Source organism: Marmota flaviventris, chromosome 6 (assembly GCF_047511675.1).
Source record: "Marmota flaviventris isolate mMarFla1 chromosome 6, mMarFla1.hap1, whole genome shotgun sequence".
NCBI lineage: Eukaryota > Metazoa > Chordata > Mammalia > Rodentia > Sciuridae > Marmota > Marmota flaviventris.
In genome coordinates, this window is record NC_092503.1 from 49,863,525 (window position 1) to 49,887,142 (window position 23,618).

Genomic DNA, 23,618 nt, shown 5'->3' on the forward strand with positions numbered 1-23,618 from the left:
GTGGTCTCTTGCAGGTATTCTTTGTGGGATGTAGCTTTTCTCCATGGCATAACTACCATCCCCTTAAGCTACAGAAACCTTTCCATTTAGACAGGGTAAGAGAACAGGGTAAACACAGCTTTTTTAAAACTCCACCTGATATGTGACGTCAATCTCTTCCTCATTCCGTTGATAAGAACTAGTCACATGTGGATGCAGGAAGGGCTGGAGAGTGCAGTCTTTGGGTGACCAGCCATCCCCAGTGATTTTTCTACCTTATGAAAGGGGATCAAATTTTGTGGAGCAGCTGATCATAAAGATTTGTGAGGGCAACAATGAGTATGACCAGGAAGGAAACCGTCAACAGAAGAAGCAGAGAATTTTATGGGACTGGACAAGATACAAGATAGTTTACTAAAAAAATTGCATTTGCCTGGTGACCTTGCATGATAAAAATAAACTGCATGAATGAATTGATTATCACTGATGTTTAGAGGTAAAGCAGACTAAAAATTCAAGTATAATGAGGCTAGGCGGCCTTGCTCAGTGTTCAAATGGGATTTAATTAAGCACTAGTTCTGGGGGTCTCCAGAGAAATTCTTTCCAGATTATTAGAGGAAAGGTTTAAATTCTTTCTTGTAGCAAAGAAACTTGTTGTTTCCGTAGTTGGAATGCTTGAGGTTTTCTCTGATAGTACCAAAAATTTCTAAAATCTAGATAAGAGCCATTCAACAATTTTGCAATGATGGAAATGTTCTGCATTGCCCGATGCAGCCACCAATAGCCATGTGTGACTATGGAGTACTTGAAATGATGCTAACACAGCCAGGGAACTCAATATTTTATTTTATTTTATTTTAAGAAGTTCACATTTACAATTTAAAAACCACATGTGGCCTGGGTTTATTTACCATATTAGGCAATGCAGCTCTAGAGAGATATAATGGGCAGCTCTTATACTCTTTGCCAGACCTCCTCTTTCTCTGTAAATTGCCCCTCCACAAGTTTCCTCAGGTAACTGTACACAGCCAGGCTCATATAATTTTTCCTCTTCATTGACCATGGTTGCTTAACCCTGAACTGAACCCAAATTAGTCAGTGAGTCTTTTCACATACACTGGAGGAATGACAGAGAGGTCTGATTCTCTGTAGGTGGATCCAGGAGCTGTTAGTAGCCATGTTTTCTCCATAGGACTGAAGGAGAAGAAGCCAGTCTGCAAAGAGAGATGAATAAAGTGGATGGAAAAGGAAGAATTTGGTGAGAGAGAACTCAGAAGGCTGGCTCTTAGTCCAGTCATTGATTCCAAGATATTCCTAAGACAGGGCTGCAGCTTGCCCTAGGTTCTATGACTGCAAATTCTTTTTTTTTTTTTTAGAGAGAGGGAGGGAGGGACAGAGAGAGAGAGAGAGAGAGAGAGAGAGAGAATTTTTTTAATATTTATTTTTCAGTTTTTGGTGGACACAACATCTTTATTTCATTTATATGTGGTGCTGAGGATCGAACCCAACGCCCCGCGCATGCCAGGCGAGCGTGTTACCACTTGAGCCACATCCCCAGCCCACTCCAAATTCTTTCAATAAGAATTTATTAAAATAAACTCTCTTTTGAGCTCCTGTTACTTCGGTAAATAAGCTCTAGCTATTAAAAAGGACTTGGGGAAAATATTCTTTGACCAAAATTAATCAGATGAGGAGGGGATGGGTTGGGATGCTTGGCTGATGGGCTTGCAGCAGACTCCCATGAGAATAAGACACAGAAGGCTCACAGCTAGTCCCTGAGGTTCCCATAAATACTCTATCTGACTCAGCCTCACAGGGGAGATTTTTGCTCTTTATAGCTCTCCAGAGGTGGTCAGGCTTCGAGATGAGTATAATCTTCCAAATTTATAATGACTGTTTGATGAGCAAGAATGCCAATTCATGCCAATTTATTATTTGACTAATAAGAACAATGATGTTCAAAGATAGTGATGACCTGATTCTAATTCTTAAAAAATTATCTTCCGATTTTAATACAGCCTCTTCCACACATGGCATACATTTTTTTTATTACACATACGTTACATAAATTATTTTCCCTTTATCATTTTATTCGCTTCTACCATTAACATTAAAACATACAAATCCTTAAAGCTATAATTCTTGAGGATTTAACCCAGAGCATGCTAGGACCTCATTGGAGGCTGGTGAGGAAGTATGGCAAGGGGACTCCAATGGCAATGAGCAGAGGAGCCAAGCATAGGGACTTTATCATTCTGGCAGTATTAAGTGGATTGACAAGTGCTAATGGTTTGTTAAAGAGTTGACACTTCATGTAGTAACATCCTAAATTCCTTGATTAACTATTCTTGCGTTGATGTTTCTAACACTATTTGCCTAAGTACAGAATCACTTTTGTTAGTTAAAAAAAAAAAAAAAAAACTGGATTGATTTAGGTGAGAAGAGAATTGCAGAGGTATTTCTGGGCAGGCCCAATAGCTGATCTCTTGGCTAACCACTTTGTGGTTCAAAGCCCATGACCAATAGGGTATGAGAAATTAACTCCAAGTTTGGACACCTGAGAAAAGTTGGTTGAAGGCAGGATGGGCCGTTTTTGGCAGAAGAGACAGGTAAGTCATATAGGAGAACCCTGTTCAGAGACAGACAGACCCAGGTTCTTCTCCTGGCTTTACCATTTGACAAGTGTGAAACTTGGCACAAGTCACTTTGCTTCACCTTATCATCTTATCTATAAAATAAAGGCAAATATCTTGTTTTTTCAAGAACTGTTAGGAGATTCCCTGAGCGGGGAGATATACACCCACCTAGCTCACAGTAGACATTACATATATATTAATTTCCATCAGAAGCAAGGGCTTAGCACTAGGGCATATTTCTCTAAGCCCAGGCTGGATTTAAAGCAGAACCATTCGTATTAGAGGTCCCAGAGGCCTGTAAGAATCATAGACAGTCAGGTTTGAAGTCTAAAGCAGCAGAAGTTATAAGCCCAGATAGAAAACTTAGGGTAATGGGTGAATGGAGATTCCCACCAGCTGTTCAACTGAATCATAAACATAGCTCCAGTGGAGACTTCTCAGCACCTTGGATATGTAATTGTTCTGTAGCATCTAACATTGTCAATCTCGCTAACCTCTGTTGGTTTCCTAGCTCCTCTGGCACACGCTGCCTCATGGCCTTCTCTTTCTCCACTACTCCTGCACAGTCCTTTCTCAGTGTGCTTCTTCACCTCCTCTGATAAAACTTTGGTGCTCACAGTTCTGTCCCCAGTTCTTCTCTTCTCACTTCAAATATTCTTATCCAGTAATCTCATCCATATGGTTTCAATTTGTTTTCAACTATTGCTACTGACTCCCAGTTCATCATCCTTTCTAATCGCTCACAACTCAAAGTCCTTAAAAGTTATCTTGGAACCTTCAGATTAATTTGCATTTACCCTTCCGCCAGTTGCTTCCTTGTTTTTCCTGAAACTGGAAGCTTTGGTCAGAAAATGATATTGCTTTGGTGTGAATGTAAAATCCTAATGTATGGGATTCCTGCCTTCATAAAAGAAGCCCCAGAGAGAATCTCACCCCTTCACCATGTGAAAACACAACAAGAATCAGAAAACTGGATCTCACCAGTCACCAAATATGCTAATACCTTGATCTTAGACTTCCCAGACTCCAGAATTGCAAGAAATAAATTTCTGTTTATAAGCTACCCAATTTATGGTAAATACCATATAGCAGCCCAAACAGACCAAGACAACTATTGAGCATATAATGTTATCACTGTAATCAATTCTATTATATTACCAGAGTGTTTAAAATGGATTACAACCCATTATTTGAACTACAATTAATATTGTGATTCACAACTAGATATTTAAATATAGAACATAGAATAGAATGGAATGGAATAGAAATAGCACAATACTTGCTTCCATAGTAAGAATAATATTGTTCTAAGATTTTTTTTATTTTCAGTATATATGCATTAGATTATTTTATTAAGTTTACTTTACTGTGACTCAAAAAGTTTAACAGCTATTGGATTAAACCACTACCTTTTCCAGAGCATCCTGAAAGAAACTGTAAGAAGTAGGATTTGGAAATAAAATTATCTAGGTTTGATCACAGGAAAGCACTGGTGATTATTTGTGCCCTGTGGTTCATAACACCAATTACTAAAGTTGCATGTAATATCTTATATTTCATAGTACAATATCATTCTGTGCATTATAGTGTTGAAAAATTTATAAAAGAGAACAAGACACTGAATCATGTTCAATGTTTTGGACCAAATCACAGTTTGGGGGCTTAATATCTGTGTTTTCTTAGGTTAATGAAGATCAGAGAAGAACCTAAAATCTCAAATATAAGCACTTCTTTTCCATTTCTCAATTTTCTCATGTGTAAAATGAATATTAAAAATAGCACTTCTTCATGGTCCTATTGTGAAGAGTAAATCAATGAATATAGTTACTGCCTGACATAAATGAGTGCTTTCTAGGTATTATCTACATTTAAACAACAAAATATATTCATGTTCTATTAAAGATATTAAAATCATTAAAGTACATGAGACATTCATGTAAATCTAGACTGTGCATAATAGGAAGAGAAAATTCATTAGAATGCTTTACCTAAAACTTAATCCTACTTTGACAGACTGCACTTATTCAGTGTCCTTTCTTGGGTTTGAAGTCTTTATCATTTTAAGAATTTTTCAACCCATTCTTTTTAAGTGATTTGACTGAATTTTTACATGTCTAATAAATGATTATCAGATTTGGATTTTATTTACATCCTGTTGGTCTGTGGTGGATGCTGAGTTCTCCCATCCATCATCCACATTCCCTTCTTCCTTACTACCTTGATTTTAGTAAGAGGCACACCTTTGCTGTACACAGCCCCCTGTGCTGGGAAGCCACTGTATCCCTTACTTGGAGGGTCTGGTGGTTCTGATTATTCTAAGCTGCTCAGGATTTTTTCTTGATGTGACAAAAACCACAAATAGAACTTTGCAGTAAAAGAAGAAGGTCACTCTAGCTATAGATGACTAGCTAGATGCAATAGTGGCTTCTGGGCAGGAACAAATGACAAGTCCAAGTCTTGAAGGGAATAACCCTAAACTTGTAACCCATTTTCAGCATAAGGTGGAGTAAAATCTACTCTAAACCAAAGAGTGTCTAACTTTTCCACGGCCACAATTACCACTTCAGACTGCACCTGTGATCCAGGCTGGCCAGGAGACCGATGAGAAATCTTAGACCCATTGTGTCTATATCTCCCCTACTAGACACAAGTTGATACAAGCCTTAGAATGGGGCTGACTCTGGGTCATAGAAAAAGTTATCTGAGGAACCTGGTCTCTGATAAAATTGCTGAGGTACTGAACTTACCCTCTAAATCCCTCTTAGAAATATACTAAATATCTTTACTAAGCAATTTTGAGTAATGATTTGAGTTTCATTCAGGCCAACAAACCCTACCGGATTCAGAATCTTGCTCAATTTTTACAGATTTTCCAACACTGTAATTCACAGAATTATTCTGCACTATGAAATACAAAGTATTACACACAACTTTAGTAGTCAGTGTCATAAATCACAAAACACAGATAATCACAAATATTTACATTTGGGGTTTTATGTCTTTCTTCTCAGATCCTTATTGCCCTTCCATTGCAAAGTTTGCCTCTAAATAGAGATTGCTCCATTTGTACCTTATCTATATTTCTCTGCTTTTTGGTGAAATCAAAAAAGGTAATTTTGGTAGAAGCCAAATACTACCCTTCCATGTAATTACCTTTCTAAAAAGGGGGAGCATGTGGGGAATTCTGAATAGAAATTCTATGCTTGCTATAAAAAGATTTAAGTTCATGGAACTAGCTATGTGGACACATAATTTTGCTACCCACAAAATGGCCCATGACCAATTGTGCTGACTTTGATGATGTGATCATTCTGAAAGTGTTAAAACTATGTAGCTGCTGCAGATGAGGAAAAGCCAAGGGCAGTCACCATGATAGCATTGTTGTAAGATTGCCATTATTACTCTCTTGGCTTTTCTACTGCCTATGTAGCATCATCCTCCAAATGTATCTGCAGAAATCAAAGATGCAGCCATGGCAGAGGCAGCCTGGGAATTCATGAAAATTCTTTTTATCACCACCATTCAAAGGGTGGGCAATGGGTTCCAGCTCTTGCACATGCATCAGCAGGTAAGTGCCCAAGGAAGGACAGACTCCATTTACACAAAGCCATAAACAGTGGTTGGAACAGTTAACAAAGCAGTTTTGAAGATCCCAGTCACACAGCAGAATTTGCATATTCCCAACATTCTTAGGCACTTTTTAATGAGAAAGCGGGTAAACATATCTTTAGCCCTATAACAGCTTGAAAGAAACTCTGATTCTTCTCTGCCACCTGAATTCATCTAAAAGCAGCATGCCTGGGCATGAGTAAATCTACTGGATTAACTAGCTTATTCTGATCAACTCCCTGTATTGCTTTGTTTGGTTCAATATTAGAAACATTAAGGAGCTGAAGAGCTTTGCTGCTGACCCCTGGACTTCCCTTATGCATTAACTGTCCTCCATGCCTAACTCAGCTGCTTAAATTCCTCATTCACAGTGACTTCCCCTGGGAAAGGAGGACTGGGTTGGGGGAGGCACTGGGGAATCTTCATGGACTTGTGGGGTTCTAATTACTTAAAGATACAGAGTCCAATCTTGTACCCATCCCAAAAACAATTCCAAATTCCCATCCCTGGAGTCTATGATGTTTCTTTGAGGAAAACTAACATTACTTTTTCCAACCATGGAATTACCTTTTGTACAGTTAGTGGCAGTTTCATTCCCTAGAAATGAAGACATTACTATATTTAGATGATGCCTTTCATTTTGAAATATGTAATGGAATTATTTATAAAAAGAAAATTAGTAACCATACATTGTTCTCAGAGATTAATTTGAGGTCATCTTAAATGTGTGCTAGAATGTACAACCTAAGATTCTAAGGACAATGGAGAACAATATACATTTATTAAACATAGTTCTCCCCACAACAATCACAATAAAAGATAAGTGTGTTTATTTGTTTGTTTGTTTTGGTACTGGGCATTTAACCTGGGGTGCTTAACCATTTAGCCACATCCCCAGCTCTTTTTTTTATTTTTATTTTTTAATTCTGAGACAGGGTCTCACTAAGTTGCTTAGGCCTTGTTTAGTTGCTGAGGCTGGCTTTGAACTTGCTATCTTCCTGCCTCAGCTTCTCAAGCCACTAGGATTACAAGTATGTACCACTGCACCTGACAAGATAAGGTTTTTAATAGAAAGAAATTTAGGTGGTGACCCTCTTATGGGAATATTTCATATTGAAAAATCTAAACTTGAGAATTATACTATAATTCACCAGCATTGCTCTTCTAGGTATGCTTGGTTATTTATATGGAGCAAATAATCTGTGTGGAGTTAAGGGAAGTAGACTGTGTGCATGTTTGGATGTAAACTGAAATAAGTCACATGCTATGTTCTGGGCATAGCGTGTGACTGATGCCAGAACCTCTTCTCCCCTGGCTTCTTGAAGGGCCACTGATGGAAACAGCAGAAAGCAGCAGGCTGCCTCAGTGGACAACCTGGTTTCCTGGAAATGGTAACTGTGGCCCTTTGGGACAAAGAACCCCCAGTATTTTCAAGTTTATCCCCATGGAATCCTGAAGGGACCAAAGATTAAATGGAATGGACTCTCTTAAAAAAGTAATATGATCTCATTTTTATCCCCCAATTTGTGAATTGAAATCTTCCTATTATAAGTGTGTATAATAGATATCTATGTTAGACTACACAGTAGTCTTAATTTTCCATTTATTTGAGGAATAACTCAAGTACAGCAAACTGCACATATTTAAAGTATACAATTGATAAGTTTTGACCTATGTACACACTTATAAAATCATCACAATCAAGATAATGAACATATCCATAACTTCCAAGTTTCCTTTTGGCCGATTGTAATACTTCCCTCCCTTCAGCATCTCTCCACTGTTCCTCCCATCTCTAGGCAACAAATGATTTGCATTCTGTCCTTATCCTTTGCATTTTCAAGGATTTCACATAAATGGAGTCATACAGTATGTCTAGCAATACATTCATGTTTTTTCAACTTATCAACTGTTCATTATTTTTTAAGTAGGATGATATTGCATTGTATAGACATATCACAATGTTTTTTTTTTCCATTCATCCATTAATAAATGTTAGTGAGCATTTCAAATTTTTGGCTATTATAAATGAAGCCCCTATGACCATTCATGTACAGATCTTTTTATGTTTATATGTTCTCATTTCCCTTGGATAAATATTTAGGTGTGGAATGGCTTAATTATAAGACAAATGTATGTAAATTTCAATGAAACTGTCAAATAATTTTCCATAGTAGCTTTACCATTTTACATTTCCACCAATTATGTATGAGAGTTCTAATTGCCGACACTTGAGGTGGTCAGTCTTGTTAATCCTGGCCATTCTAATAGGTGTGTATGGGAATCTTATTGTGGTTTAGATGTGCATTTCCCTAATGACTGAGTTGCTCATATTTTTAAATGCTTACTTAACATCTGAATATATTCTTTGATGAGGTATCTGTTCAAATATTTTGTCCTTTTTTATGTGTGGGTACATATAATATTCTCCCATAAAAGTATGATTTTTTTAGCTAATTCATACTAGATGAATATGTTGAGGCAGATTACTATATCCACAAACCCCTCATTCCCACAGCTGCTAAATATACCTAACAAGTAGAAAATTTGAAGCATATCAATCCATTCAAGGAGTAGAACAAAAAGTTCTATGTTTGAAACACAGAGTTCCAAAAGTTTCCACCACCTCAGGAATCTTATAGTATAAAATCCAAATTCTCCTTGGGCAATGAGTAGAAGCCAATTGTTAGCTGTGCACAGATTCTAGGACCAATATATAAACACAGTAGCCGAAGGGAACTGGAGAACAAAGAGGGCAGAAAGTCAACCACTGTTTATAAGTAGTCTCCTCTGAGAGAGAGGACAACATGTGGGTCCTTTTTGCCTATGTTCTCTTCTTTGTCAACATGACTCACAGGAGTATGGCATCTTTCATATTCCAGATGTCTACACTGCATAGTGGCAGCAAGAGTCATACGAGATGATTGGGTCCCAAAAAATCCACAAGAGGTTAAAACCAGGGCTCCTCTGAAAACCATCATCTTAAGAGGGTTCACAGAAGCCTACAATTAAACAGACTGAACACATAGAGTAGTGGCATAGCTGGAGGAAAAGGTCAGTGACTCAGTATACATGTTGTCCCTTATGTGGCAAACACAGTTTTTCAGATAGCTGTAATGGCATTTTCAATCTATAATGGTTTTCTTAAATGTGATCTTGCCATTCCACTCATGGAACAGTGGGCTGTATGTCCCCTTGCCTTGAATGTGATTGCACCTTTGTGATTGCCTCATCCAAGATAATGCTATAGAAATAAATTTATGTGATTTCTGAGGCAAAATTGTAGAAATGCCATCTTCAAACTGCAATCCCATTGACTTGGGAGGCCGAAGCAGGAGGATCACAAGTTCAAGCCCAGCCACAGCAATTTAGCAAGATCCTGTCTGAAAATTTAAAGAGGACTAGGATGGGGGATGTAACTCAGCTCCCCTGGGTTCAGTCCCCAGTACAATAAATAAATAAATATTTTTTGAAATGCCACATTCTCAATTTTATTCTTTAGGTATGTTCATTCTTAGAATTCATCTAATCACAGTGTGAGAAACACTAAGCAACCACATAGGAAGCCTCAAAGTGTCTTCCCACAAATAACCTATTATATATCAAGGTAAAAATAAAAAACATACAATTAAGAAACTTGAGGGATACTGTCTAAAATTCTCAAGTTGACATGACTAATAATTGGGAAAATAGATATCATGCATCTTCTGTTTTAATGCACTAAGAAGGATAAACATCACTGCTGTGGTATTTCTACCAAAAATGCAATGTAATAAGAAAGATCAGACCAACATGAAAAGAAAGACTTTCTACAAAGCAAACAAAAAACAATAACTAAAAATCAACCTGGCCTAGACTCTAAATGGTAAGCCCAAGAAGGAAAAAAAAAAAAAAAGGTTGAGGAACTATTCCTACATAGAGGAGACTAAACAAATATCACAGCTAAACATAATACATGATCCTGGAGTGATTCTGAAACTAACAGAAAAAGAAGATATAAAAAACATGATTGAGAGAGTGTGGAAGTTCTAATGTGAACTCTGGATTAGAAAACAGGATTGTAAGACATGCTATTTCTTAATTTTGGTAATTCTATTTTGTTATATAAATGCATGTCTTAGTTCTTAGAAAATATACATCAAAATGTTTCCAACCTACTTTGGAACACTTAAATGGTTCACTTAAAAAAAGGTATAAATTATTGGTGAATCTGGGGAGACAATATATGGAAGAATTTCATACTATGCTTTCAACTGATGTTACATTTTAATTACATTAAAATAAGAAGCTCTCCATTCTTTTAAGTGAAATAAACTAAACTCAGAAAGTCATACATTTTCTCTCATGTATGGAAGTGAGAGGAAAAGGGAAAAGAAAGGTAGTTGGTAGTGATCTCATGAAAATTTAAGGGAGACTCTGCTGTCGTGTATTTAAAAAAATAAAATCAATTAAAAAATAAAGATTGGTAGTTCTTTAAAAAATAAATGAATGAATGAATGAATAAAATGCTTCCTTTAAAAAAAGAAAAATTAAGGGAGACTAATAGCGAAAAAGGACCAGTGGGGAGGACAGAGGAGAGAGGAGGAGGAAATTTTGGGGAACTATATTGACCAAATTATATTATTGTATGGTATGCATGTACAAATATACAATAATGAATCCTATTATGATATATAGTTATAATATACCAAAAGATATGGAAAAAATAAAATAAAAATGAAAAAAATAAAAATGTAATAAAACATGTAAAAACATTATCTATAACTGTAATGAAAAGGCAAATTAAGGGGCTGGGGTTGTGGCCCAGCAGTAGAGCACTCGCCTAGCATGTGCAAGGCCCTGGGTTCGATCCTAACACCACATAAAAATAAATAAATAAAATAAAGGCATGTGTCCAACAAAAAAAAAAAAAAAGAAGAAGAAGAAAAAAGAAAAGGCAAATTAAAGGAAATAGCAGGACTCTCAACAATCCTTTAAAAAAAAAGGGAAGAGACTAAGCATTCATTGGATAGGGCTGGTTTAGGCACTGGAAGTACTCCTAGAAACTTCTCAGGATCCAGCAATGCTCATAGGCTGGTTGTGTTTTGGAAAACAGTGGATGATCCTCAGGGAATGGGAATAAACTAGAGAGGATATCATGAATATCTTGTCAGGTCTCCATCCCTGTAGCAGAGAGTGGAAAGACACTGCAAATTCTTCCTTCCATGACATCTTGTGGCAATGAAGAGCTATTGCGGACTTTAAGGACATTTCTGCCAGGACTGATCTCCTTTGAACTCAGTCATGCCCAGGACTTCCTGGACAATTTAGAAGAAAAAATTTAAAGACTATACTTCTTAATAATATGGTGCATGAGTTTTCAAACAAAAAATAAAGGAAAAAGAAGAAATGTAACAGTGTTTTTGCCCTGCATTTTATGAAGTAATGCTAATCATATATCCTTCACTTGACATGCTCTTGTATGTTCCAAACTATGTTAAGAAAAGATGATGCAAATATAACTGCATAAATTTTTATGAATTGAAACCGTGCAACTGCAAAACAAACTGTATAGTAGAATAGTATGTGTTCTTGAAAAGTTATAAGTAAATTGAACTTCTATATTTGATACCATATTTTCATTGTACTGTCAGAAGGATTTAAAAGAATATTATATAATAGTGTTCTTAAATGTGAAAAATTTAAAACTTTTAGTCTTAATACAAATTTTCAGCCTCTGATATTAATCATAGTTTGCTTAAGGCATAGTATTCTTGAAAATTTAACTATGTTAAATTTCACTATTTAGTGATAAATCATGTAAGTTTGAAAGCAGAAACTCTTTTAAAATAGTGGACAACATGATAGGAAATAAATGTCTATAGCTATTAAAATAATTTGTTGATAAGACTGTTGAATTTCTGTTAGTTTTATTTTTTTACCTGCTACATGTATTAATCAAGACTCCTTTGTTTATAAGTGACATCGATCCAGATAAACTAAGATCAACTAGTTTATAAAAAAAGGAATTTATTGGCCAGTATGACTGAGGAATCTAGAGGTAGTACTAGCTTTCGGGCAAGGGTAGATCCAGAGTCTCAAATGTTTTTATAGCTAGCTAGCTAGTTATCAATCATCTATCATTTCTCTACTTCCCTCTATATTAATCTCAGTTGCTCTTTGTACAAACATGTTTCTCCTTAAGGCTATGGAAGACAGCCAAGAGCTCACAGCATAAGTCTCTCCAATTAGCTCAATCTGCAATGTCTGGGGGGAATAATCTGGTCCAATTTGGATCACAAGTGCACGCCTGAAATGGAAGGATGGAAGCCACACAATTCTAGCAGGATCCTGGCCCAGCGAGGGGTGAAGAGCAGGAGTTTGGAGAAGTTTACCTAGTAAAGAGCCAGAAGAAGAAAGGAAGAAAAGGGTAGGGAGAGACAAAAGCTATAGCCACAAGCATCCATTATGCTTCATAAAGAAACAATTTTATAGTGCTAGTGGACCTAAGTATAAGCATAGATAACTATATATCAAAAACCCTTAAGGCAAATTCTAGACAAATATACAGATGCATAAAGATTTGAAGAAAGCCCTGTTTATAAGTGACAAATAGCTTTTTCTTAAATTTAATATGGCTTTGTTAAACAAAATTTACTTTATTCATGAAATGATTTGGCATTTATTTATATAGAAATTTACTGAAAAGGGATAGGCAAAGTTCAAAACATTGTATATTTATTATAAGACAACACATAAAACACAAGACCCTATTTTTGTTTCAAAATGCATTTTCTTACCTGTTTACATAGATATATGTTTATTTATAAAGAAAGAAAGTATTTTCCAATATATGCATTAAAATGTTAAGAGCTGGGAAGAGATGGAAGACATGTTTTTTTTTTCTTTTTGTCTATTTATATTTTCTTATGTTTCTATTAAATGATATATAAAACAAAACTAAAATTCTATGCAACTCAGTTTTATGCATTCAAACCTAGTTTCAAGTACTAATCCATTCCAAATGAGCATGGTCCTGGGAGGCAGTAACTTTCAAAATGGTGGCAACAGGTTGATTGCCACTAGTTAAACTAGTTAACATAGACTATGCGACTTGATTTTTAAAATGCTTTGTCCAGGAATCTCAATGGGCCACACCGACTTGCAGAAAATGTTTGGGTACAAAGCATTAGCAATGTTTCTCAACATGCAGATCTTGCGCCATCTATATTACATTCCCTTGAGGAGCTTGTTAAAATGCAGATTTCCTGATCTCATTATAGACATTCTGATTTAGAAATTTTGGAAGTAGGTTAAGGAACTGGCATTTTCAATAAGTTCCCAGGGGATTTTTCTGTACACTGAAGTGTGAGAACACTTGTTTCAGAAAGTGTAAAGTTGGATCAGTACGAGAGGGAAGTGATCAGGCTGCCAATAGAAACTGCTAGTGTCCCAGTGCCTTTATGTTACAATCATCATTAATAACACAACGCTTTTGTCTTTTGTCTATGGTCACTAATCATAAAAGTATAAGCTTATCATCAAATATTTGAAAATGGAATAATTTTACTACATGTAGGGCTCGATACTCTTTTCCCAGTAAAACACCCTCTAAATTGTCAGGCATCAAATTCACGTTATATAATCGATTCTAGGGTCATATCTGTGTTGCTAAAACAACAGACTTGAAAGTATAGATAGTTCTGAAAGAAATATGAAAGGACAATAAAGAAGCAGGGAGAGAAGGGAAAGAAAAAGTCATAAATATTTTGCTAGGTACCAACTAAGTACTAACTGCAAGCACTTTTTATTTATAATTTTTTTTTAGTTTTAGTTGGACACAATAACTTCACTTCATTCATTTGCTTTCTTATGTGGTGCTGAGGATCGAACTCAGTGCCTTGCATGTGCTAGGTGAGCTCTCTACCTCTGTGCCACAACCCCAGCCCTGGCAGGAACTTTTATAATCAGAAAATTCCATCAAGGTTATTCTCTAAATGCTTTAAAACATGATTTTAATATACCATAGTTCAATTCACAAATTACTTTTTAGGAAATCTACTTGAGGTGTTTTCTATTATTCTAAAATATTAGTAGAATAATTATTAAATTAAGAAATGAAAGTAAGGTGAATCCCCCCTTCAACTCTTTACTTAGACAATGAGTGATTAGAAGTATGTAATGGAAAACAGTGAGTAATAAAGAAAATAATAGAAAAGTGTTAATGGAATAAAATGAGTCAAGCTGAATTCTGATAAATCTTTATTATAAAGATACTGAATAGTTTCTTATTGGGAAAAGCAAAAATCTTGACTGCCTGCTATTAGTACTTTTAAAGTACTTGAAAATATGGAGAAAGAAACTCAGCAAAACATATAAATTAACTTACCTATTCAGTTATTTCCTTCGTTATTTTCTGTGGTGTCCTGTTATTTAAAAGAAAGCTGTAATACAGGAGAGCCATAGTATACCTGATTTCAGTTCTATAGAATATAACTTAGTTTTGTTTTACATCAGCTTGAGGCATAATTTACAAACAAACAAATTATCCTTATTAGTTGTATTGTTCTATGAATTCTGACAAACATGTACAGACAAACATCATCATCACAATCAAGACATAGAATATTTCCATCACCCTAAAAATTCTCTAAGCCCTTTTCAGATATTACCCCATTCTCAGCACCAGCCCTAGACAAACAATGGTCTGATTAATGTTATATTTATCAGAAGTTCATGCATTTTTATGGCTGGTCAGCTTTCCATACAGAGAATGCGTTTTGCTTGTATATGTTTATACCCAATATCTGGGTACCTCAGGCCCAGACCAAATGACACCTAAAAATGACAATCACACAGAAACATCCAGAACAATGTTTTACTACATGTTTTGGCACAGTGGCCCTGTCAAGTTGAAACATAAAATTAACCCTCACAATGACCTAAACTGAATCTGATATCAGTAAGTTTTCTTTATTTCATCCAAGAATTTTTTTGTTGTTGAAAATTTTATGATAGGAATTATACTTTTCAAGTTATTTTAGAAAAAGATGAGTCTTTGAGTCTAATAACAAAATCATCAGAATTGATCAAAATTAGCCATATGAATCCAGAGGCTGGATGCTATTGAACTTTCCAGCATCACAACCCTCTTGTGTTTGGGCAGTCTGCCATTGATGAATTTAGATGTGAGCCATTGTCTCATCTCCCACCAAAAAGATGAGGCACTTTCTCCCTGTTATTCTTGGCAGCTGGATATAACCTAAAAGCTGTTTATTGGATGCTCCTGTTCAGTACTTTTATCCTGAAGTAAATGACACAGAGAAGAAAATTTAGAATTTATCTTGACAACTGATGGCTGAAGCTCATTACAGGATCTGGAACTGAGGATGATGGTAGTAACAATGGTAGATGATGTCTACTGTAGAAATGACATCATAACCAGGTTTCTTACATGAAGACGTTCAACAATGGATCTACCCATCTTACATCAGTTGATTCCTGTCAATTTCCCAGGCCTATTCCTCTGGCTTTCCCACCAATTCCCTTCTAATGCATTCATTTTATGCTTATGATAACCAGAATTGGCCACCAAGAACACTTTCCAGGCTGCTGGGAGCCATTAGCCAAGTAGGTATGACAATTTCCTTGCCAGCGTACCCCATGTTGCTGACATGTTGCAGCGACATTGAATGTAGGTGACCTTGCTCAAGGACCAAGGCAGATTAGGGTGTTCCCGGTTTTAAGATAATCGTGTTTAGGGCGTTCCCAGTTTAGGTTCCAGGTTTAAGGTTTAAGATTATTCCTGCTGGGAATAGGGCGTATCCTGCTGCCTGAGTTCCCCTTGAGTTCTCACGGGATTCAGACAGTATATTTTTGGAGATAGAAGCCCAGTGGAGGTGGATTTGGGCAGAGATCGTGAATTTGGGCAGAGAACGTGGATTTGGGCAGAGAACGTGGATTTCCCCAGAACGTGATTGTAGACGGCTGGTGTGAGTTCGGGAATAAAGAGTTGCTGTTTGAATCTACAAGCTGTGTGGTGGCTCGTGATTGTGTGCCCAGCCAGACTGTGGCATTTGGTGGCCCGTACAGGCAATAATCTTGCCTAGAAAGTTTTATGGGAAGGTATTTTGATACATTTCATAAAGTAATTATAGCATAAGTAGGGTCATTTTGATGTCAGAAAGTTTGGATTAATCTTGGGACATACTTACTTGTGTACACTCACATCAGTTATCCACAATCCAGACAGATAAGTTTCCCTACTATTATGGGCTGAATTATTCTCCCTCAAAACTCATATATTTAGCCCTAATATCCAATACTATAAAACATGACTGAATTTGGTGATAGGTACTTTAAATAGGAAGTTATATTAAAATGGCATTGGTAAGAGACAATAGACAACACAGAGAAATGACCATGTGAGGACACAGTGAGAAAGGGTCTATCTGCAAGCCTAAGAGAGACCTCAGAAGAAACTAACCTTATCAACACTTTAATCTTGGACTTTAAGCCAATAAATTTCTGTTATTTAAGTTTCTCAAACCATGGTATTTTGTTGTGGCAACACTAGAAAACTAATGCACTTGCCTAACAGTTTTGTAAAAGGAGATATTTGTATGTGAACAAATACAGGTAAAAATAAAGAGGTAAGCTTTAAGTTAAAGATGACAGAGGATAAATGTAGAGTTACATCAGAGGAGTTAGGAAAATGCTATATAAATTTAGATATTATTTATATCATATTTTTAAGCAACTGGGTGAATTGATTAAGGAGAAATGAAAATGAGTTTGACTAATTAAGCTACTATTATGAATAAAAAGGTCTTTACACAGAATAAAAGCAAACTATAAAGCAACTAATAGGGGAGTAAACAAGACTCAATGTCCTGTCTTTTTTTAACGTTTTGTCTGGAAAAAAATTTTCTAACCTACCAACAAATGTAAACACATTTGTTTTTTATTATTATTATTATTATTATAGCAATTGGATATACAACTAATGTCAAACTATTCCCACAAAGCAAGGTGGCCAATCCCAATGACCCCAGGTCATTATACCAAACATCCAGTGAAAAAGAATTGCTACCCAGCACAAATCAGGCCAGAGTTCGTTGTGAAAAGGTGAATGCCCTAGAAAATGTGAAAACTTTACTTCAGAAAACAAGAGTTAGTAGCACTAAAAAAAATGCAGTCTCTTTGGTTGTACAAACCCAGATGGAAGTTATTATTATCTTAAGGAGGATACAGTAATCTCTTGGCACACAGTAGTGAAAAATTTGGATAAGGAAAACAAGTTCAGTTTAAAAAGAGAAAAAGAAGGCAATAGCAAAAGATCACTTAGCACAATCTAACCTCCACTACTGCGGAGTAATAGCTATCCTGAACTATTAGCATTTCCTGTCCATGTTCATATGAAAAAGATGAATTACCAACCATTTATGATTGTGTTCAAGTCCTTTCAATTAATACTTCAACATTTGCACATTAACATAACAACAACAGATTACAGCATTTAAATTTGTTAACTACAAATTCAATAGTTTTCCAATTAAACCTTTCCAAAGTGTATGTGTCATTTCCAAGGAATGTTCTCATTTTTCCATCTATGGTCTGAAATAAGAATCTAGGATTCACACAAAATTGAATATCAATTATCTGTGGGGTCATGTTATAGAGGAAAATTTCTCCTTGCTAATAAGGCTTTGATGTTATATACTGTAATGAACTTTGAAGCATTTAAAATTTCATCCTTCTTGCAAGTTAATAAGTTAAACTGCTGTAGATTCATGGTTGCTGGCAGAAGTCACTAGAATCCTGGGTCAGAGACCAAGTACTTTATTACTTACAGCATAACAAACAGCATAAGCATCTGCATATTTTCATCAGTTTCTTTTGTCCTCATATCCCATGGATTCAGATGATGCTTGCATGATTGGTGGGTTGCATTGTGAAAAAGAAACCTAGAACCAAGGACAAAAACTTGCAGAGTAAGCAGCAAACAAGTCAGTCTCCGTTATCCCAATAGTGAGTGGTTACACAATAGCGTGTGGCATGGGCACCTTGACCTACTTAGTTGTCTATGTGTTTAGCTAAAGATGCTGCTCAGTCTCAGGAGATAGATAAGGCTTGCAATCTGGCATTTGTAGCAAGAACGTGCAGGAACTCTCAAGGCCAAGATAGATCTGACTCTTGTAACAATCCACTCCTAAATGTTCTTGGCAGAACTTAAATGTTCACTTGAATATGTGACTCCATTTAACCATTCTGATGAATCTAACAGAGGCTTTATTCCATCTGTCTTATATAGCATTTGGTTACTGCACTGTCAAAAACATCTAAGCAGCAGGATAAGGCTAATCTGTAATGTTGACCTCAATGATGATCTTCAAACTTCTAAAATCCAATAAACCATCACATTGTACTTAAGAAAGCTGGAGGCTTCCTCTTTATGGCTCTTATTTATCCTTTCTATTTACAGCTGGATGTATTAGAGATCCTTAGGAATCTGCCTTCTAGTTCCATTTTATCAACTAAGATAAATTGGTCATTGAGTTAAGGCAGATCTGACTGTATTCTAAAGTTCAAGCGATGTCTCTGATCACTTAAGCTATGCTAAACTCAGGGACAAATTCTTTTTTTTTTTTTTAATGTGGTGCTAGGGTTCAAACCCAGTACTTAAACATGCTAGGCAAGCACTCTACCACTGAGCCACAACCCTAGCCCAAATTCTTATCACCTTTTCTACCTAACTGACTCCCATCATTAGGACTAATCACCAAGTGAACATACATGAGTTAGATATTCCTTTGGATAGTTTCTCCAAGTAACTGAAGTGGCCCTCCATCTTAGTCAGTTTTTTCATTGCTTTGACTAAAGGATCTTACCAGAAGAAGAGTTTATTTGAGGGAGGTTTTAGTCCATAGAAGGCTAGTTCCATTCCTCAGGGCTCAAGGTGAGGCTGAACATTATGGTAGAAGCGGGTGACAGAGGAAAGCAGCTCGCATCATGGTGACCAGGAGGCAGAGAGAGAGACTCTACTTTCCAGATACAAATATATGTGTGTGTGTGTGCGTGTGTGTGTGTGTATGTGTGTGTGTATAGATAGATAGATAGATTTATAGATTTATATACATACCAAAGCCACACCCTAATTCCAAACTCCTCCAGCCATACCCTACCACTTCAGTTACCACTCTCAAGTGATTAACTCACTGATTGGGTTAAGACTCTCACAACCCAATCATTTCTCCTGACTCTTCTTGCATTGTTTCACATGTGGGCTTGCAGAAGACACATCACATCCAAACCATAACACCCTCTTTCAGAAGCTCTCCACAGTTGTGTGAGGGCTATGTGATCTACTCCAGCTCCCATATACACTTGACAATCTCTTATGACCACACCAAAGGTTCAATCACTATGATATTGGAAGTAGAAAAACCAATGTCTCGCTTCCACATATAGTCCTAGATGCAAATAGGGTATCCCTAGAAAGAAAATGCTGGTTAAGATTTGGGGGTCCCTAATTGGATCAACATGAGCAAGTCTGAGGGAACAAGGCTGACACTGTCTACGTGGTGAGGAAAGTTAAAACAATCAGGACAGCCTCTAAAGCTATTTCCTGGTATTTGCCTCAACTCCCTCCCTAATTTCTCATTAACAGGCAATACTGTAGAGGAGGACCATTTATTTTCTAACTGACTATACAATCTGGTCAATGTGTTTACTACTAGTTCATACAGCCCTTCCTCAAATTCTGTTAGTTGGCTAACAAAGCCTTCATCTTTCCTTTTCCAAATAGCCATGTCTCTGCCTATCTCCATAACCAAAAACTTCCAAGAAACAAAGAGTTTGAAAGTAGTTCCAACCACAATGTCATCATTCAAGTATTAGACACAGATACCTTCGTTAAATACAACAGATAATTTATTACTCAGAGCAATAGTAGTGACTAGTAGTATCAGTTAATATTTTTTTCCACCACTACCCTATACTCTCATTATTAAATGAAGAGGGCCAGATAATACATATATTTAGGTTGGATTCTATTATAGGAAAGGACCCCTAAATTTAGAGAACCTGACTCTTCAGTAATGAATACTAAGCATACCTGCTCTTTTTTCCAAGGAAAGTCATTTTCTCTAGCTTCTAAAGTTGTTCAATGTACAGTTATCCATGAAAAAAAGGTTTAGAACAAAAGGCAGTCAGTACTTTCAACTTCAAGATATTCAGAAATCTATGAAGAATTATCTTCCAACAAATACCTATAGTTTATTAGTAGAAATGGCCAGAAACCCCTGATATTTATGAATTAACATCTACTTCATAGTTATATATAGCTGCATATAAAAACCTGTACAGTGGTTTAACTGAATTTTTGTTTGTTTCTTTCTTCTTCTTTTTTCTCTCATATAACCAGAAGTCCAGAGATAAGAGATCCAGGTCTGTTACAACTAAAAATGAGAAATGAGGTCATCAAGGACCCAGGTCTCTTTCATCATTTTCCACTGTCCTCATCCTTACACTTTATATCTCATGGCCACAACATAAGTACTCTAATTCCATCTGTATCATTCTGGTAGTAAGTAGAGAGGAATGATGATCAGATTTGAAAGGAGTTAAAAAATATTGAGATAGGAAAGAAGAATTAAAATACATACATAAGATGTTAAGGAGACACAAGTTGATATTTTCAACAGTGTGGGTGTAGAAATTTTGTAGAAAATTTGGGCAAATAGGTAGGAAGATCAGAGTGAGAATGTGTATGGAAGGTCATAGGCAAAGCATTAATCAATCAGCTAACAGGAATGTCTTGAAAGGTGTAATGTAACTGAGTAAGTTAGCAGATAAACTATGGTTCAAAAATACATTTTTAATATCATAAGTAATTTGGAATCTTACAAAAAAGCATAGTTCAGGGCTGGGGTTGTAGCTCAGCGGTAGTGCGCTCGCCTCGCACGTGTGAGACCCTGGGTTCAATCCTCAGCACCACACACACACACAAAAAAAGCATAATTCAAATAACACTATAACCTATAACCTTTCATTGTTGTAGTGTTCTTATTCAGATTTTTGAGTTATAATTTGTAGTACTGCATAAAAATAGGCACCATGCTTACATGGAAGTCAGAATTCAACTTGAGGCCAGTTTCGTTTGTCGTTACCATAGTGCGTCACTATACTTTTCTACCTTTTCCTTAAAATTGCTAAATAGAATTTCATACCAAGAACATAAATTTTCTTAGAGCACAAATAAACTTAATGAATAATTATTTTTTACCAGCTAAAAATTAAACTTCTGTTGTGGTTGCAGCAGGGTGTAATTTTTAGCATAAGATGAAGCAATCAGTTTCTAAAGAGCACTGTTTCTAAATAGTCTTATTAATATACCATTTTATTGAATAATTTCAAAGTAAACAGCTTCAAAATTAAAAAGAACACATTACTATGAACAGATTAGGAATGATATAAAATATTTTAAGGAAAGGACAATCTTCAACTATGTATCCTAAGAATTATCTCTGCTTTCAGCCTGTTTTCTTTTGCATATGGTCTAAAAATCATTATTTAAAAAGGGCTGATAGAGATGAGTTTGAATATGGTAAATGATGTTTGCAGTTTGTGGGTGGATTTTAATAGCTGAATATACTTTTAATTCTGACAACCTAAGGTCCATTATAGATGGTTAGGAACATAAATCTTATGGCCAACTCTCCACACTTCTTGTCCAATCCCAGTTTCTAAGGTTAAAATAATGTACTTCCACTCATCTAAAATGCCTAAATAATAAATAATATAGCAAGTTCCTCAACCAACCAAAAGATTTGTTATTAGGTGCTATGATGCAAACAATAATAATATCTATTATTACTATTATTAAAAGCAATCAAAACCATTTCTTATATTCATATACTTGTTTAAAAAACACTCCGTAATGATTTTAATGAGTTTTCTAATATTCATGTGAGAAATTACTCTCCATTTTACAGATAAAGCAATTCAGAAACAAAGTGTGACTTGCTGGAAGTTACAGGCACTAAGAAACAATTATATATGACAGACTTAGCTCCTGCTTTTATGAAACACTGTTGTAGTGGGTCATTCAGTCAAGTTGTGGACAACTGTATAATTCTAAGTGCTGAGCTGCTAAAGCATAATGCTTTACTTCCATGGAAGGGTACAGAGAACAGCCTCACTGGGAGGAAAGAAGGGAGGTCTCCTGAAGGAAATAAGTTTGCTTTCAGACTTTACTTTGTCAGCTCTGAGGGAAAAAAAATGAGTTTTAACTAAATTAACTTATTCTATTCTCTGAATCTTCCAGGTTGACTTTGGAATTGGTAAGAAAAAACCTTAGGAAGTCAATACCATGTAATTAACTTTTACCTCTAAGCCAATGTTTCTTTCTGTGGTCCCTGTACCAAATGCAACAGTCACCCAGGGTCTCATTAAAGCTACAAACTTCCCGGAAGGAGGATGCAGCAAGAGCCACCTTGGACTGACTTATTCTAAATCTCTTGGGTTAAAGTCTATAAAAATTGCAGCCTTAAGTATGAACATTTGGGGATTCAGAAATCGAAGAAAAAAATAAGTTTTTTTTTTTTCCTACTAGTGGCTCCAAATGGTTCTTGCTTCAAAAAGGCCTCTTTTGCAGGGTGAGGGGATGGAGAGTGGGAGAATGTGCAGGTAGGAAGAACTGTTAAGTGATAGGATAAGAGTGTAGCATCTCAGATTGTCAGCCTCCACTTCTCACCTTAAGGTGACTGGCTTAGGGGTGGAGCTTGATAAATGACTTACTGAACACCAGGACACAGGTATTTGTAACTTCCAGGAGTTTTCAAAGTTCTTTCTCTTAGATTTCTATATTCCAGCGTCAATCTAGCAGCAGAAGCAGTTACGGGGAGAGCTAAGGTGTGTGGAGTTGGAAGAATGAGTTCAAACTTCCCAGACCACTATTTAGCATTTAAAAGGACCAAGTTCTTCCAAGGGTCCCCACCTACAAAGAAGGAATAGAAATAGCACATTACAGCATTGTTGGGTGCCTTAAATATGTATTTATTATAAATGGATATATCAATGAAACATTATAAATGCAAATGCTTAGAACCAAGCCTAATGCAAGAGTTCCATAAATGCTTATTCAAACCCAGGCAGTTCACTATTCCCTTAATATCTGTAATAAGTCAGTAACTCGGAGCAATTATCAGCAAAAAAGAAAAAATAAATGAGAAAAGTAGGCAACCAGGTACTATGGCCATGGGCTACACCCCCACCGTTGGAGCGGGACGGTTCCGAAGCCCGAAAGCAGCTTGAGAATGGTTTCCCCCTGCCCGGCGGGCGGCACGTGGCTGGTTCCGGCGGGAGCTTCGCGACAGTGGGGGAGGGGAGCAGCGTGGGAAGACACGGAGGGGG

General features: G+C 36.3%; 1 long non-coding RNA gene across 1 annotated transcript in view; it reads right to left on the minus strand.

Annotated features, from left to right (window-relative positions):
- LOC139706022 (uncharacterized) overlaps positions 1 to 23,196 on the minus strand; it is a 56,915-nt gene extending 33,719 nt beyond the window's left edge. Inside the window, exons 1-2 of the long non-coding RNA XR_011707712.1 lie at positions 22,960 to 23,196; positions 18,056 to 18,169 (exon numbers count right to left, since the gene is read on the minus strand). This is a non-coding gene — a long non-coding RNA (uncharacterized lncRNA). The remainder of the gene's footprint in view (positions 1 to 18,055; positions 18,170 to 22,959) is intronic.
- Positions 23,197 to 23,618: the final 422 nt, after the last annotated feature.